Here is a 17,437-nt window from a genome sequence, read left to right as displayed (position 1 = left end):
GTGTCCTGGTCAGGTTCATGTGTCAACTTGGCTAGGTGGTGGTACCTGTATGTCTGGTTGGGCAAGTGCTGGCCTGTCTTTTGATATGAGGACATTTCATAAAATTAAATCATGACCACGTTGGCTACATCCGCTGCTGATTTCATTTGTAATCAGCCAAGGGGAGTGTCTTCTTTAATCAGTGATGCTTAATCTAATCACTGGAAGCCTTTTAAGGAGGATTCCGAAGAGACAGGCTCTCCTCCTGCTTCAGCCAGTGAGACTCTTCTGTGGAGTTCATCCAGACCCTCCATCGGAATTGTCAGCTTCACAGCCTGCCCTACAGATTTCGGACTCTACGTTCCCACAGTTACATGAGACACTTTTATAATTTTTATATTTATGAATATTTCCTGTCAATTCTGTTTCTCTAGAGAACCCTAACTAATACACAGGGGAAGGGGTGAATATAGGGAGTAGGAAATTATGGCTTAAATTATACAGGGTTCCAGGGAATGAAAGGGTAGTTCACGGGCAGAATTCTCACCTGCCAGGTTCAATTCCCAGTCCATGAACTTCCCAAAAAACAAACAAAAAAAGCAAAAATTCAACAAATGGTGCTGCAACAACAGGATACTCACATGGAAAAATAATGAAATGTGACTCTACCATATAGCATACAAAAAATGTACAGGGCTCCTACTTGGAATGATGAAAATATTTTGGTAATAGTTGGTGGTGATGGCAGCACAACATTGCAAATGCAATAAGCAGCACTGAAATATATATCAGAATATGAAAAAGGGCAAATGTTGGATTGCATATATGGTAACCAAATAAAAATTTTTAAAAATCCATGGAACTACATTACACAAACAATGAATAGGGAGTTAAACTTTAATTAATAATACAATTTTTAAAAATGTGCTATCATCAATTGTAACAAGTGTTCTACACCAGTGCAAGGTGTTGGTGGTGGGGTAGTGTATGGAAATCCCATACTATGCATGACTGTTTTGTAAACCAATAAATAAATCAATAAATAAATCACTAAACAAATGTAAAAATAGATATATCACAATTAAGAGGAAGCTAAAGTACCTGAGGTTAGTTTGCAACCTAAATGGAATAAAAATGAAAGAAGTCTAAGAGTCATAATTAGATAGCAACATAATTTTCTCTCATCTCTACTGGGGATATAATAGGTTGAAGCAGACTTGGCCTCCGACTTAATAGGATGGACACAGAGAAGAATCTTTTTGATGAAAGAGTCTCTTGACACAGAATTAATGACTCACTGACAGAAATAAAGGGAGAAACAGACAACAAGAATGACTGGAGACTTCAGACCCAAGCTTCCATGGTTCTCACTCTGCAAACTCCAATTTTTTCCCTTTTGTGTCCTCCTTTGTCAAGATTGGTAGTAGTTCCATTTACACCAACAGTCTCTTCAAACACTCCAGGACTTCATCATCAATCTCTTCACAGTTCCTCCAAAGTCTTCCCCTTAGTCATCCAAAACACTGTTCCAACAGGTCTGGTATTTGCAAGACTTCAACACCACCCTTTGAATAATGGAGAGAAAAAGTAGGCAGAACATCAACAAGTAACTAGAAGAACTGAGTAACACTATATAAACAACTAAAACTCACAGACACCTATAGAATGTTCCACAACAGGATATACTTTCTTCTCAAGTATACATGGAACACTTCCTAGGATAAACCATATGCAAGGCCATAAAACAAACCTAAATGTAACAATAATACAAAGCATATTCTTCAAATACAATTGAATAAAATTACAAATCAATAGCAGAAAGAAAATTTTAAAACTCAAAAGCATGTGGAAATTAAGTACTCCTAAATAACCAAGGGGTAGAGAAAGGAATCAAGAAGGAAATTTGATGAATGAAAATGAAAAAAACATACAAAAGTGTATAGAATGCAGCTAAAGCAGAGCTTAGAGGAAAATTATATCTGTAAATGTGAATACTAAAAAAAAAAGATCTCAATAACCAAATGTCCCACCTTAAGAAAGTGGAAAAAGAGCATGCAGAAGGAAGGAAAAATAAAGATTAGGGTGGAAATTAATGAAATAGGGAATAGAAAAACAATAGAGGGAAAAAAATCAATGAGAACAAAAGCTGGTTGTAGTGGTTATCCAAGTGATTATGCCCATTTGACTGGTCAGGCAAACACTGGCCTGACCATTGCTGCTAGGACATTTTAAGGCTGTTTCATGAACTAGAAGGCTGGTATATTAAGTTATCAGTCAGTTGATTACATCTATGGATGACTAGATCTGTGATCAACTAAGTCATGTCTCCCACAGCAAGATAATCCAATTACTTGAAGCTTTTAAGGAAGAAGAGAGGCTCTTTCACTGCTTCTTCAGCCAGTGTTCTAGTTTGCTAGCTGCCAGAATGCAACACACCAGAGACGGACTGGCTTTTAATAAAAGGGGATTTATTTTGTTAGTTCTTCAGAGGAAAGGCAGCTAACTTTCCACTGAGGTTCTTTCTTACATGGAAGGCACAGGATGGTCTCTGCTGGTCTTCTCTCCAGGCCCCTGGGTTCCAACAACTTTCCCTGGGGTGACTTTCTGCATTTCCAAAGGCCTGGGCTGAGCTGCAAGTGCTGAGATGAGGAATGCCAAGCTGCTTAGCTGTGCTACATTGTGATCTCTCATTTAAGCACCAGTCAATTATGTCAAATGTCACTCATTGCAGCAGACACACCTCCTAGCCGACTGCAGATGTAATTAGCAACAGATGAGATTCACGTACCATTATGCTCACCTGGCCAAGTTGACAACTGACTCTAACTAACACATGTCCACCCCTTGTCAACTTGGCAACTTCAAGCATCACCTTACACAGATGTAAAAAATTCTCTTGCTGTGGACCTGTGAATCTCAAAACAAGTTATCTGATGCCAATATGCAAAGGAGGATAAACACAGAATCCATAGGGAGAAACTGGAAGGAAAACCTGCAGGCAAACACCATTGGATTTCAAAGTCTGAAAGTCATTTATCCTTCGGCTGTAGAAAGTGGCAGTCCCACCCCTTCCAAGGGCCTATGCAGTGGCCGGCCTCTTTCCAAATCAACCTTGGAGAACATCGAGGAGACCACCTCTGGGCTCCACTCTCTCCAGGCATCAGGGCCACTCCTGGGCTCTCTGTCATTTCTGGGGCACACGCTCAACCCCTGCACATGGTGGCAGCCAGGCTCTCCCAGTCCCCCAAGGAGCATGCTATGCCTTTTACAAGGCCCGAGGCTGCACAACTCTTTCACTGCAATGACAGGGGAGACTCATCCTCGCCCTTCAGGGTAAACTCACCCTCTCCATGTATATGGGTGGGTCCATTCTCCTGGCTGAGGTTTCTTGGCTTCAGACCCAAGCTTCCATGGTTCTCACTCTGCAAACTCCAATTTTTTCCCTTTTGTGTACTCCTTTGTCAAGACTGGTAGTAGTTCCATTTACACCAACAGTCTCTTCAAACACTCCAGGACTTCATCATCAATCTCTTCACAGTTCCTCCAAAGTCTTCCCCTTAGCCATCCAAAACACCGTTCCAACAGGTCTGGTATTTGCAAACCACAGCAGCACCCCACTTCTGGTACCAAATCTGTTCTAGTTTGCTAGCTGCCAGAATGCAACGCACCAGAGATGGATTGGCTTTTAATAAAAGGGGATTTATTTTGTTAGTTATTCAGAGGAAAGGCAGCTAACTTTCCACTGAGGTTCTTTCTTACGTGGAAGGCACAGGATGGTCTCTGCTGGTCTTCTCTCCAGGCCCTGGGCTCCAACAACTTTCCCCGGGGTGACTTTCTGCATCTCCAAAGGCCTGGGCTGAGCTGCAAGTGCTGAGATGAGGAATGCCAAGCTGCTTAGCTGTGCTACATTGTGATCTCTCATTTAAGCACCAGCCAATTATGTCAAATGTCACTCATTGCAGCAGACACGCCTCCTAGCCAACTGCAGATGTAATTAGCAACAGATGAGATTCACGTACCATTGGCTTATGTCCGCAGCAACAAGACTAGGTATGCTCACCTGGCCAAGTTGACAACTGACTCTAACACAGCTAGCAAACCTTTCCTGTGAAGTTCGTTCAGACCCATCATTGGAGCTCTTCCATTCCCACAGCTGTGTGAGACACCTTTATAAATCTCATATTTACAGATCTCTCTTGTTGGTTCTGTTTCTCTAGAGAACTCTAACACAGATTGGTACTGGGAGTGGTTCTTGAGAAACAGAACTTAAAAATGGGTTTTTACAATTGGTTTTTTACTCTGATTAGACTCAGAGGCACTAATGACTATGTTTCCAATAATCAAGATGGCATTGACAGTCCATGAGGTGAGCTGGCAAAAGGGATACTTAAAATATCACCATTAGATTCTGCTAATTGTATGCTTATATAAAGCAAGGCTCTGGGTAAGAATGTTTTTGACACATTTATGGAGTTCTGTGGAATTAAGAAGTACAACGATGTTGTCTGTTTGTGTTTCGATATGATAAATGCAGTGATGAAGGAAAGGGATAAGCTGAAAGCATCAAATGTGCACCTTAAGTGCCATATGAACCGTGTAAAATTTGCCATGTGTGCCCTGAAAGAGAATCTTATTTCCTGTGGTTGCACACTTGAGATCTCTAAAATCCAAATACAAAGTCTCATTGTACAAATAGCAGAATTACAATGTAAACTAAAATCTCAATCTTGTAAGGTGTGTGCTGTTAAGGTCTGGAATATGACTGGAAAAGAATGGGATTTTGAAACATGGGATGGTTTAAAAAAAAGAATTAATGGCTGAGTTTGTGAAATATTCCTCAGAGAGCTCTTCACAATGGGCACAGATCTCATCAGTGAGTGGGTAAATGTAGCCCTGCCTTGAGACAAAATTGGAAACTACTGTCGGCAAAATGTGATGATGGCATGAATAAAAAGGCATTGGAGATGAAAAGTGAACTGATTCAATATATTATTAGAAAGTAAACTTAACAGGATTCGTTGACGGGTTGGATGAGAAGGGAAAGCAAAGGAAATGATATTTACAGGATGATTTTCAAAATTTTGTCTTTGGCATCTTCTGCAAATTTTCTACCCCAGCATCCATTTTCTCCTCTTTTTTCTTAGCGATAGGATCCTGAATTTATTTGGTATGACAAGATACCCAGTATGATGTACATTTTCCTGGCTTACTTTCAACAAGATATAGTCATGTCACCAAACATGGCCAATATGAAATAAGGGAGCACACTGCATGAGTTTTCTGAGATATTCTCTTAAAAGTAAAGGGTCAATGTCTTCCTCTTCTCTTCCTAAACCTTTGTATCTGGACCTCTATGTGTTAATGGAACTGTAGTAGTCAACTTGGATCATACAGACAAGGACCAAACCTTGGAGAAGGCAGGCACTCTCAAGCCAGCCCTGGTCTGCATATCCCTAGACTTCTTTTAACATAAGAAAATGAAACTTTTTTATGTCTAAATCACTTGCAGCCAAAATAATCTGACTTAATACACAGGTAAAACCAACTAGATGAACAAGCGTTCCATTACTTAAGAAGAGAGAAGTTAAAGAAAATCCAGATGATGGGGAGAATCAAGAGCTACTTTGAATATCTTAAGTTTGATATGCCTGGGAGATAGACAAGTGGACAGCTAGATATAAAGATAATGAATTCCTAAGAAATGTCTGCTTTAAACACAGAGATCTGGAGATTGTTAACATATAAAAGGTATTCATGATTGTGGTAATTTGAAGGTGTTATGTACCCCCAGAAAAGGCCATGTTCTTTTAATCCATTCCTATGGCTACAGATCTATTATGCATAGGACATTTTGATTATGTTTATTTCAATTAAGATGTGACCCACCTCATTCAAGGTGGGTCTTCATCTGCTTACTGGAGTCCTTTAAAAGAGGTTAAAACACATACAGAAGTGGAAGTTCCAAGATGGTGACTTAGTGAGGTGTGGAATCTAGTTCGTCCTCCAGAGCAGCTAGTGACTAGCCAGGACAAGTACAGAACAATTGCTGGGGCCATATCAGTAACCAGACATACAGTGTACACCAGTCTAGACAAGATGGACCAGCTGTGGCCCCACATAGAACTTTAAGTCTCCTAAGCTATGGAGGCCGGCACCCCTCCTGCATGGGTGCAGCAGCCTGATTCCCTGAGGGGGAAAGGAAAGAGACTTTGCTAGCAGCTGGAGCTTAGCACAACCAAGCTCCAACTGCAGAATTATTTAACAAATTCTGACTACTGAAAATAGACCCCCCAGCACAGATAAACCCGATTAAAGGGAACTACCTGAAACTATAGAGCTGGTGCTCCAGTAGCTATGTTTCTTGAAGATGATTGTATAATGACATAATTTTTACAATGTGACTGTATGATTGTGGAAAAAAAAATACCCACAGAAGTGAAGAGATTAAATTAAGAGAAGCTCACCAAGAAGAGCACCAGAGAAGCTGAAAGCAACAAAATCTAAGAGTGAAGGATTTTGCACCCTGGCCAGGTGCCTACCATGTGACAGAGGTGTCCTGGATGCCAGCAGCCTGTCTTCAGAGTCCAGGTGTCATCAGTTGATGCCTTGAGTTGGGCATTTTCACAGCTTAAGAACTGTAAATTTTAAGTTAATAAATCCCATTGTAAATGCCGACTGATTTCTGGTATATTGCATTTCAGCAGCTTTAGCAAATCACATGAGAAAAGAACTTGATCTATAGATCAATACAAGCCTATTACAATCCCAGATGGCAATTCTGTAAAAATTGATAAGTAGGTCCTAAAATTCATATGGAAACTCAAGCAATCCAGAATAGCTAAACAATCTTGAAAGAGAATAACAAAAGTTGGAGGACTCACATTTCTCAACTTTAAAGCTCACCACAAGGCTATAGTAATCAAAACAGCCACATGGTACTGACATAAAAATAGACATAAAGAGCAATGAAATGGAAGTAGGGGCCAAGAAATAAACCTACACATTTGTGGTCAAATGATTTTCAGTAAATGTGTTGAGATGATTCAAAGGAGAAAAACAGTGTTGTCAAGAAATAGTGCTGTGACAATGAGACATCTACATGCAAAAGAATGAAATTGTATGCCTACCTCTTACCATCCACAAAAATGAACTCAAAATAGATCAGAGATCTAAATGTAAGTACTAGGGTCCATGGGTAGTTCAGAGGAAGAATGCTCGCCTTTCATGTGGGAGACTTGGTTTGATTCCTGGACCAAGCACCAAAAAAAGGTAAATGTAAGTACTAAAACTATGAAATTTTTAGTAAAAATTAAAGAAGTATGTCTTTTGTGATCTTGGGACACTTGGGACACCAAAACACAGGCAAAATGGAAAAAAATAGATGAATTTTACTTCATCAAGAAAGTGAAAAGGCAACCTATAAAATGGGAGTAAATATTTGTGTATTATATATCTGATAAGGAGCTTGTGTTCAGAATATAGAAAAACTATTAAAACTCAATAATAAAAACACAAATGACCTAATTTAAAAACGGCAAAAGATGTGAATGGACATTTCCTCAAAGAAGATATACGAATGGCCAATAAGCACATGAAAACATCATTAGTTATTAGGTAGGTGTTCTTTTTGCTAATTGCTGGAATGCAATATACCAGAAATGGAATGGTTTTCTAAAAACGGGAAATTAATTAGTTGCTAGTTTACAGTTCAAAGGCCAAGAAAATGTCCAAATTAAAGCAAATCTATAAAAAAAAAGTCCAAATTAAGTCACCAACAAGAGAAAGGCCAATGGAGTTCAGGGTTTCTCTCTCAACTGGAAAGGCACATGGCGAACATGCAATTTCTGCTAGCTTTCTCTCTAGGCTTCTTGTTCATGAAGTTTCCTCTGGGGCGTTTTCCTTCTTCATCTCCAAAAGTTTCTGTCTGCATGGACTCTCACAGTTTTGTCGCTCTCTCCTCATTCTAAAGGGGATTCTTTCCAAAATGCTTCCTCTTTTAAATAACTCCAGTAAATTATTCAAGATCCACCTGGAATGGGTAGAGTCACAACACTATGAAAACCATCTAATCAAAAGTTACCCCCTACAATTTGGTGGGTCACATCTCCATGGGAACAATCAAACAGCCCTGATGCAGCAATATTGAATGTGGATTAAAGGACATGGCTTTTCTGGGGTATACCACAGATTGAGACTAGCACTTTAAATAAATATAAATCAAGACCACAATGAGATACCACTTCACAACTACTAGGTTGGCTATTATGAAAATAGCAGGCAATAAAAAATATTAGCAAGGTTGCAGAACAGTTAATATCTTCATATATTGCTGATGGAAATAAAAAATGATGCAGCCACTTCATAAAGCAGTTGAGTTGTTTCTCAAAGGTTTAAACATAGAGTCACCAAATTACTCAGCAATTCCATTATTAATAATATACCCACAAAAACTTGTACATGAGTATTCACAACAGCAGTATTCATCATAGATAAGATATAATAATAACTAGAATAGCCATCAAATGAAGGGATAAATAAACTTTGGCATATCAATACAATGATATATTATTCATGGATAAAAAGGGCTGAAGTACTGATATATGTTACAATATGGAAGAACCTTGAAAACATAATGTTGAGTGAAATAAGCTAGACCCAAAAGACCATATATCATATGATTCCACTTATATGAAATGTACAGAAAGAGCAAATCTATAAAGACAGAATGTAGAGTAGTGGTGACCTAAGGCTGGTGGTGTCAGGGAGGGAGACAATTAGTTGTCTAATTGGGATCTCTTTACAGGGTGATGAAAATATCCTAAAATTAGATTGTGGTAAAGGTTAAAACTCTGTAATTCATTAAAAATGAATTGCATATATGACATGAGCAAATTTTAGGGTATGTGAATTACATCTCAACAACTTGATTAAAATCCAAAAAAGAAGTTAAGCTTTCTTTGCCAATCAGACTGTAAAAACCCACAATCATATCAATAGCCCTGCAGTTCCCAAATGTGCAATTCCTTGCATGCCTCTGGCATGTTGCTATCTCTGTCTGGAAGCTCCCCATCTACCTATGTCCTTGGTCAGAGGTCTCTGTGGATCACAGTGTCTTCTATGTGTTTCTCAAAGGTGCTAGTATCATAACTACCTCTTTATTGCCTTTCCATTCCACCTAATTATGAGCAATGATGGGCATATATCTCAGTATTTCCAGAAATTTTTACCCAGATTTCTTTTGGAACATATCTAACTGCTTATTAAAAATCATTTACAAATCAAAACAGTTATTTGATATTATACTATAAAATGGGCATGCTGGAACAACCAAGCCATGCAAGTAAATAGCTACTTTTACACATAAATTTAAACACATCTTTTCCCACCCTTTCTCTCCATATGTGAAATGTTCATAAACACACTATTAATTAAGACATGCACAATACTAGGGCATCTAGACTGGTCTTTTATATCATTTTTGGCCTGCACATATTATACAGATATACCAAATGTGTGGATTTCTAACCTAACACCACTCAAACTTGAGCTCAGAACTATCTGACTAACTTCTTAAAGCATTAATTCCTGGGTCCCAGCCCCCCCACCCCCACCCCCCAAGCATTCAGCTTCATGAGGTCTGCGGTAGGACCTGAATTGTGCACTTCTAGTTACTTCTCAGGCAATGTGGCTGAAGACCAAAGGACTAAAGCACTATATCAGTGAGCTGTATTCAAATGCCAGTCAATACTTCATTGTCTCACTCAGAGAGGGCTCCCACCAAGACAGTTTTTCAAAAAGTTCAACATAACAGTCCAGTAGGTTTTAATAATGGTACAACATAATATTACAATTTATTCGATGTTTTGGCTCCTTGTTCTCTGACTTTTATAATTACTGTAAGAAATGTTAACAATCGTAAGCTAAATTACAATGTAAAATATTTAATTTAAAATGAAACGATGTCCTAATAGATTTTCAGCCTTCAAGTTCAGTTAAATTAAAGATAAGCCTAACATTGTAAAAAAAGAGAAAACATATACTTTAAAGTCAACATTTGCAATTATTATTCTAAATGGTTGAGATTTTCTTGACACTATTCAGCCAAACCAAAAAAGAATACACTGAATGCTGAAACATTCAGTAAGTTGAATGCTGTAACTGCCAACCATAAGAGTCAGTTACCAATGCTGTGCTTATCATTATAAACCTATTAATCTTATTTTAAAAGCGAGTGTTTTTAATGTCAATATAAAAGGGAAATTGTAGTAATAAAAATTTGTGTTTATTTTTAAAATAATGTGATTCTGTGTGAATTTTTATAATAAAAAACTGATCTGTTCCACAAAGAAAGTGTATGTGGGGAGGGGGGAGGTTCTCAGAAGTCTTCACCAACGATTTTAATTTAATAGCATCTTCCAACGTTATTCTTACTTAAGCTATGTTAACCAACCTGAAGAGATGATCACCACTTCCCAACCTTTGCTTATATGACAAAGGCATTAAATCTAAAGTTTTTTTTTTAAAAAGTGAGTAAACAAAAGTATTAGAAATTCAATTAAATTTGACACTTGCAGATAAATTAAGAATTAACTCCCAGGTTTTAGATAATTATATGAAAGCCCTTGATATTTATATTTATGTTTTTGTATACCTTATACATAAATTTAAGTAAGGCAATAAGTACTCTCCTTACGTGTGTCACTGCTGAAAATACAGAGACATGGAAGGAATTAAACTTAACATTCGGTGAAATCCAATTTCTGAAACATTTTCCTGGCCGCACATCTCAATTTCATACTTTTGTGAAAGCTTTCTATATTATTTTGCTATTTTATAAGAGTGTTCCACTCTTTTGGGAGCATGAGGGTGGAAGGAAAGGGAAAGAAGGCCTACAAATAATAAATGATAGTTTTAAGACTTGAAGTCACTAATCTCCGCTTGACCTAAAGGGATTTTTAATAAAAAGGATGCTGACCCTGAGCTAGTCCTCCTGTATTTTAACAAAGGCAGACTGGTATGGGTATGGGCAAAGAAGAAAACATGGCATTCATATAGTGACCCAGCATTTCTCAGCTGAAGCCCATGAAGGAGCTCAAGAGAATTCAATTATTAAAGGCAAGTGACATCTGGGAAGATGGTGAAGCAGGAAGTGCCAGGAAAAAGTTCTGCCTTCACCAGAACAACTATTAAACAGGCAGGAACAGTCTGAATCAACTACTTAGAAACTCCAGAGTTCAGTAAAATACTATACAGCATCCCGGGAAAAACTGGAGGAAGAGACTGGAAAATTATGGTAAATATCAGTAAACTGGTCTCTCCACACAGAAGTTTGCATCACCCATTCCCTCACTCTCATGACAGGCAAAAAGGGGGTCTGGCCCCTGAAATAGTTTTCTGGTGCTAGAAAGGGACATAAAAATCTAGTTCCTCAAGATCTGGGGAATTTGATCATTGACTTGATCCCTGATCATTGTATCCATTAGCTACTTCAGATCGCTGGTGGCCAGGCCCTGAGAATGGCCATTGTTTCAGCTCTCCCTGGACTAAAGCAGTGGAGGCGACTTCAAGATGCTATGCTTCCTCAGTACTGTAGAGAACAATTGATGGTCTACATTTGCTAGCAAGTGCTGAGTCAAGAAAAGCTAGCTTTGGAGAGCCATGGAAGCAGCTCCTGACACCCTTTCTGGTCCCTCCTTCAGCACCTCCCAGAGTAGGTTAGAGTCAGTCAAGGCACCTTTTGGGGACCTTTGGCCTTTTTCCAGCCAGGAAATAATGACTTGGGAAACTCCTCTCTGGCTTGCCCCTCCCAAAATTTGCAATCCAGACAAAAAATAGCTTGAGGCATAAGAAATAACTATACTATATGGCCTAGGGCAAAGGTTACCTGCTTTAAATACTGAAGTAGAACACCTGGGTGAGGGATAAGGTCAATGTCCCAGGAAGCAGAGGAGGCATTCACACTTTTGTGAACAAGGGAACTCCTAAGGCCACTTGAAAGCATGAGCCCAGGACAAGGACACAGGGAAGACCTTGCACTTGGCATTCACTTGGGCTGATCTTCCTAACAGAAGGGCTGAATTCTAAGAGGGAGCACCAGCCAACAAAAAGCCAATTGGCAAAGATGAAGAGAGGTGTTGTTTGCTTAGGTTTAGTTCCTGGCAATCGAGGAAATCTCAATCATCTGACCATTGGATACAAACTCAAGAAACAGACATCTCAGGGAATAAATACCAGAATTAACATTTTAAAATATCAAAATATACAGTATGCAACAAAAGATTACAAGACAAACAAATAGGAAATGATGGCTGTGTACATACTGGGCAAAAAACTTTTTTAAAAATGTTCTTCAATATGTTCAAGGAGATAAAATAACTAAAGGATATCAGGAAAGCAAAGAATGAGCAATCTGAGAATCTCAATAAAGAGAGAGAAATTGTAAAAAGGTAGTAAACATAATTATTGGAGTTGAAGATCACAATAACAGAGATGAAAAATTCCTAGGAGAGTTTCAACAGTAGATTGGAGTTGGCAGAAAACAGGTTCAGTAAACTCAAAAACAAAACAATTAAATGAGTCAGGCTGAGCAGTGAAAAGAAAAAAAAATATTTATGTAAAGAATATTTTACTTATTAAAATATTAAATATTTTATTTAATAAAATATTAAATTTATTAAAATAAATTAAATAAATATTTTATTTATTCATGTAAAGAATAAAGAGACCTCTGAGATACTACAGAGTACACCAATATACACATCATGGGTATCCCAGAAGGAGAAGAAAGAGAGAAAGGGGCGGAAAGATAAAATAACAGAAAACTTCCCAGACTTAGCAAAAGGTATGAATATGCACATCCAGAAAACCAGAGAACACCAAATAAGATAAACCTGAAGTAAAATATGGTCTGTCATATACTGAACGAATTTTATATACAAATGACAAGGAGAGAGTTCTGAAATCTGCAGAAAAAAAGCAATGTGTTATGTTTAAGAGAGTCCCAATTAGATTAAGTGTCAATTTCTCATCAGAAAACATGGAAGAAGACAGTGAGTTGAAATATATGAAGTACTAAACGAAAACAACTACCAACCAAGAATTGCAAGGCAGTCTTTCCAAAATGAGGGAGGATTAAGACATTCTCAGATAAGTAAAATCTGAGTGAGATCATTACCACTGAATCTACCCTACAAGCAATGCTAAGGGAGTTCTTTGTACTGATAAGAAAGGACACTAGACAGTTATTCAAAGCAGCATAAGAAATAAAGACCTTCATTTCTTACTCCCTACAGCTACTGAAGTGCAACTGCATAAAAAATAATGACAGATCTATGGTGTGAAGCATAAAATGTATACAAAAAGATATAGTTTGTAACAAGAATAAAAAAAGGTGAGGTATAGGAAGAGTGTTTCTGTATGCTACTGAAGTCAAGTTGGTATAGCAATTATTATAGATTTAATATGTTAGATTTTAACCACATGGGAAGCAAAAGGAAAATATTTAAAAATATATCTTATACAAATAGAAAAGGAACTCGAGATGGTACAAAACAAAAAAAAAAGAAATTATAAAAGTAGACATTAACAAAAGATTTGAGGAACCAAAAGGTATAAGACTTAAAAGACTAAACAGTAAAATGGTGGAAGAAAGTCCTGCATTATCTAGTTGTTAATTCAAATGTAAATGGTTTAAATTCTCCAGTCAAAAGGTAGAAACAGGCAGAATAAAATTAAAAACATGACCCAACTCTGTGCTGTTTATAAGAGACTCATCCTAAATTGAAAAACATAGTAGGTTGAAAGCGAAAGGATGGGGAAAAAATGTATGCCTTGCAAACAGTAGCCAAAAGAGATATCAGATAAAATAGACTTTGTCAGAAACTACTGAAAGAGACAAAGATGGTAAGTATATACTAATAAAGATATCAATTCAAAAAGGAGACCTGATAATTCTAAACATATATATACACCTAACAGCAGAGTCCCAAAGTATATGAAGGGAAAACTGACAGAGTAGAAGGGAAAAATAGATGTTTCTACATTATTAGTAGTAGATTTCAATACACCACCACTTTCAATACAACAGCTAGACAGAAGATCATTAAGAAAGTAAAAGACTTGATAGACAGTCTAAACAAAATAAACCTAATATATATATATAAATACATATATACATGTATATACATACATACATATACCTATACACACATATATAAATACATATATACATGTATATATACATACATACTTATACATGCATATATATATATGTAACACAACCCAACAACAAAAGAATACACATTTTTCTCAAGTGCACATGAATCATTCTCCAGAGCAGACCGTATCTTTGGCCACAAAACAAGTCTCAATAAATTAAAAAATTCTGAAATCTTATAACATATCTTCTCTGACCACAGTGGAATGAAGCTAGAAATCAATAATAGGGGAAGAAATGGAAAATTAACAAATATATGGAAATTAAGGAACATACTCTTAAACAACCATTGGGTTAAACAGGAAATCACAGGGGAAGTTAGGAAATATCTTGAGATGAATGAAATGACTATATAACATATGAAAACTTATGGGATGCAACAAAGGCAGTGCTGTAAGGGAAATTTATAGATCTAAATGTTTACATTTAAAAAGAAGAAAGATTTTTAAATCAGAGTCAACACTCAAAATTTGAAGTCTAGAAAAAGAAGAGAAAACTAAACCAAAACATGCAGAAGAAGTTAATAAAGATTAGAGTGAAGATAAATGAAATAGGGAATTAAAAAAACAATAGAGAGAATGAACAAAATCAAAAGTTGGTTGCCTGAAAAGACCAATAAAATTGACAAACCTTTAGCTGAACTGATGAAGAAAAAAGAGAAAGGACAGAAATAAATAAATCATAAACGAAAAGGGGGACATTACTACTGAACCCACTGAAATAAAAAGGACTGTAAGAGGATATTATGAACAATTGTACAACAGGAAATTAGATAACCTGGATGGAATGGACAGATTCCTAGAAACACACAGACAATTTTTACTGACTCAAAAGAAACAAAAGAGCTCAACAAACCAGTATAGTTTTAATTCCCTAGTTATGAGAAGCGGATCCGTAATTTAAAAATCTCCCAACAAAGCAAGTCCAAGACAAAATGGCTACACATGAGAATTTTACCAAATATTCCAAGAAGAAGTCACACCATTCTTGCTCAAACTCTCCAAAAAAATTGAAGAGGAGGAATCACTTTAAAATTCTTTCTACAAAGCTGTGGTGGTTTGAAGGTGTTAAGACCATGTTCTTTTTTTTTTTAATATTTTTATTGTAAACCTTAACAAACATACAAACTTTCTTGACATATAAACATTCTATACATGGTGTATAATCAACGGCTCACAATATCATCACATAGTTGTGTATTCATCGCCGCGATCATTTTTTTGAATATTTGCATCTATCTAGCAAAAGAAATAAAAAAGGAAACAGAGGGGTGGTACAATGGTGGCTCAGTGGTAGAATTCTTGCCTGCCATGCCAGAGACCTGGGTTCGATTTCCAGTGCCTGCCCATGCAAAAAAAAAGAAAAGAAAAGAAAAAAAAAAAACTCATACATACCATAGCCCTTACCTCTCCCTCTCATTGACCACTAGTATTTCAATCTACTCAATTTATTTTAACCTTTGTTCCCCCTATTATTTCTTTATTTTTTATCCAAATTTTTTACTCATCTGTCCATACCGTAGATAAAAGGAGCATCAGACACAAGGTTTTCACAATCACACAGTCACATTTTTCACAATGTAAAAGCTTTATCATTATGTAATCATCTTTAAGAAACCTGGCTACTAGAACACAGCTCTACAGTTTCAGTTACTTCCCTTAGCCTCTTCAATACACCACAAACTAAAAAGATGGTATCTATATAATGCGTAAGAATAACCTCCAGGATAACCTCTCAACTCTTTTTGAAATCTCTCAGCCACTGACACTGTACTTTGTCTCATTTCTCTCTTCTCACTTTTGATCGTGAATGTCTTCTCAATCCCTTGGTGCCAAGTCCCAGCTCATCCCAGGATTTCTGTCCCACATTGCCAGGGAGGTTTACACCCCTGGGGTCAGGTCCCATGGAAAGGGGAAAGGCAATGAGTTCACCTGCCATGTTGGCTTAGAGAGAGAAGCCACATCTGAGCAACAAAAGAGGCTACCAGGCTACCTGGGAGTGACTCTTAGACCCAATTTTCAGTAGGTTTAGTTTATTCTTTGCAGGAATATGTTTCATAAGGATGAACTCCAAAATTGAGGGCTCAAAAGCCATGTTCTTCTTTATTTTTTCAGTTTCAAATTTTATTTCATTAACTTAGAAGGTGAACAAAAATATGTAGCTAAAATCTTATTAAACTTATTTATCTGAAACACAGGTTTACATAGAGGATAAACAGAAACAGGATTTCAAGTAACTTATGGTACAGTTTTTTTTTTTTAAATATGCTTCTTTCTTACATACAAATTCTGCATTGGAAGAAAAAAAATTTTATATTGCTTAAAAGCTAGATGCAAACTTCTGATGCAAATTTTTTAATTTCATTGTCAACTCTGATGCTGAAGCTGGGAGGCACAAATGTTCACAGTTCAATTAAATGATGCGAACAAAAAGCTTCTTCTGTCTCCTCAGGTACAAACTGGAAGCCTCTGTTCATATCTCCTATAGGAGGTCCATATACCTGCTTCTCATACAAAGTCATTTCTTCTTCCTTTTCCCTTTTTCACTTCCCTCACCTTGCTGAAGACTTTGGTCACCATATCCTGTTTTTTGTGTTCTTGTTTTTTGTTTAGGTATCATTTCTGCTGCATACAACATTACTGACTTACATGATGGGAATTATATGAGACAGAGGCTGCCGTCTTCCTGTCTGAGCTGAACCTGGACTGTGCCCCTGTATTGAACATTCCGGTTCCATCCTCTAGAACACATTTTATTTTTCTCAAGAAATGCATTAAGTCCAACTGTCAAACATACATCTTGAATTTCTGTAGCTGTAGAATTCTGAACAGCCTTTTCTATGGGGATCTGCTTCCCCTCTGTGATGGTCTTCTTGTTATTTAAATAAGCAGGATAGATACAAACGAACCTGTCCTGGTCTGCAGGGGACCACATGGGGAGGCAAGCCATCTCCACCCAAGTCTGCACAGGGCTGGCCTGGGCCCCACAGAGCGAAGTGGGTGCTGAAGAGGCACTAGAGACAGGCCCGTCTTCAGGAGGAAGTCCTGCCCACCTGCACGCCTCCAAAACCACGTCTTTTCATTACGGGTTTGTTGTTGAAAGCCATGTTCTTTTAATTCATTCCTGTAGGTACAGATCTATTGTGAATTGAGACCTTTTGATTAGGTTATTTCAATTGAGATGTGACCCAACTCATTCTTAATCTTCCCTTATCGGAGTCCTTTTTTTAAGTGAGGATAAAAG

At 37.3% G+C, this 17,437-nt stretch overlaps 1 protein-coding gene and 1 pseudogene across 7 annotated transcripts in view; both read right to left on the bottom strand.

Annotated features, from left to right (window-relative positions):
- Nucleotides 1–17,437, bottom strand: part of LOC143646627 (uncharacterized) — a 214,373-nt gene that overhangs the window by 144,382 nt on the left and 52,554 nt on the right. The gene's annotated exons all lie outside the window — the stretch shown is intronic.
- Nucleotides 16,538–17,397, bottom strand: LOC143684345 (signal recognition particle 19 kDa protein pseudogene; annotated as a pseudogene).

This window comes from Tamandua tetradactyla, chromosome 1, assembly GCF_023851605.1.
Source record: "Tamandua tetradactyla isolate mTamTet1 chromosome 1, mTamTet1.pri, whole genome shotgun sequence".
Taxonomy (NCBI): Eukaryota; Metazoa; Chordata; class Mammalia; order Pilosa; family Myrmecophagidae; genus Tamandua; species Tamandua tetradactyla.
Note: the sequence above shows the minus strand (reverse complement) of the source record. Positions and strands in the feature narration are given on the sequence as shown.